Source organism: Arachis stenosperma, chromosome 4 (genome assembly GCF_014773155.1).
Source record: "Arachis stenosperma cultivar V10309 chromosome 4, arast.V10309.gnm1.PFL2, whole genome shotgun sequence".
NCBI classification, from domain to species: domain Eukaryota; kingdom Viridiplantae; phylum Streptophyta; class Magnoliopsida; order Fabales; family Fabaceae; genus Arachis; species Arachis stenosperma.
The window spans coordinates 38136752-38138442 of record NC_080380.1 but is presented as its reverse complement, the minus strand read 5'-3'; the positions used below and the strand labels follow the sequence as shown (position 1 = coordinate 38138442).

At 36.6% G+C, this 1691-nt stretch overlaps 1 non-coding gene across 1 annotated transcript; it reads left to right on the top strand.

The window, feature by feature from the left end:
- Positions 1 to 234: 234 nt before the first annotated feature.
- LOC130978871 (small nucleolar RNA R71) lies at positions 235 to 342 on the top strand. The gene has a single exon (XR_009086479.1). It is a non-coding gene; the product is annotated as a small nucleolar RNA R71 (small nucleolar RNA).
- The last annotated feature ends 1349 nt before the right edge of the window (positions 343 to 1691 follow it).

Below are 1691 nucleotides of genomic sequence, written 5' to 3'. Positions count from 1 at the left end.
AATGGCATTCAGAGTATCAATCTCAAGAACTCCTTTCTTCTGATTTGTCCCATTGTTCACAGGATTCCTTTCAGAAGTGTACATGAATTGGTTATTTGCAACCATTTCAATTAGCTCTTGAGCTTCTGTAGGCGTCTTCTTCAGATGAAGAGATCCTCCAGCAGAGCTATCCAAAGACATCTTGGATAGTTCAGAGAGACCATCATAGAAAATACCTATGATGCTCCATTCAGAAAGCATGTCAGAAGGACATTTTCTGATCAATTGTTTGTATCTTTCCCAAGCTTCATAAAGGGATTCTCCATCCTTCTGTCTGAAGGTTTGGACTTCCACTCTAAGCTTACTCAATTTTTGAGGTGGAAAGAACTTTGCCAAGAAGGCATTGACTAGCTTTTCCCATGAGTCCAGGCTTTCTTTTGGTTGAGAGTCCAACCATATTCTAGCTCTGTCTCTTATAGCAAAAGGGAATAGCATCAGTCTGTAGACCTCAGGGTCAACCCCATTAGTCTTGACTGTGTCACAGATTTGCAAGAACTCAGCTAAAAACTGATGAGGATCTTCCAATGGAAGTCCATGGAACTTGCAATTCTGTTGCATTAGAGAAACTAATTGAGGCTTAAGCTCAAAGTTGTTTACTCCAATGGCAGGGATAGAGATGCTTCTCCCATAGAAGTCGGGAGTAGGTGCAGTAAAGTCACCCAGCACCTTCCTTGCATTGTTGGCATTGTTGTTGTTTTCGGCTGCCATGGGTTCTTCTTCTTTGAAGAATTCGGTCAGGTCCTCAACAGGGAGTTGTGCCTTAGCTTCTCTTAACTTTCGCTTCAAGGTCCTTTCAGGTTCAGGGTCAGCTTCAACAAGAATGCCTTTGTCTTTGTTCCTGCTCATATGAAAGAGAAGAGAACAAGAAAATATGGAATCCTCTATGTCACAGTATAGAGATTCCTTGAGGTGTCAGAGGAAAAGAAAAATGGAAGACAGAGGTAGAAAATTCGAACTTATTAAAGAAGATGGAGTTCAAATTTTGCATTAAGGGATAGTGTTAGTCCATAAATAGAAGGATGTGAGAATGAGGGAAGTAATTTTCGAAAATTAAGTAAAAGATTTTAAAAAATTTTGAAAAACACTGATTAATTTTCGAAAATAAAAGTGGGGAAGAAATCAAGTGATTTTTGAAAAAGATTTTGAAATTAGAAATCAAAAAGATTTGATTGAAAACTATTTTGAAAAAGATGTGGTTAAGAAGATATGATTTGAAAAACATTTTAAAAAGATATGATTTTGAAAACAATTTTAAAAGATATGATTTTTAAAAATTAATGACTTGCCTAACAAGAAAAGATATGATTCAAACATTAAACCTTTCTCAACAGAAAAGGCAATATACTTGAGATGTTCAATCAAATCATTAATTGTTAGTAAGTATCTTTGAAAAAGGAAAGAAATTGATTTTGAAAACATTTGATTGAAAAGATATGATTTGAAAAAGATTTGATTTTGAAAAACTTTGAAAACATGAAAAAAAATTGATTTGAAAACAAAATCTTCCCCCTTGTGCCATCCTGGCGTTAAATGCCCAGAATGGTGCACATTCTGGCGTTTAACGCCCAAAACTATACCCTTTTGGGCGTTAAACGCCCAACCAGGTACCCTAGCTGGCGTTTAAACGCCAGTCTGTCCTTCTTCACTGGGCG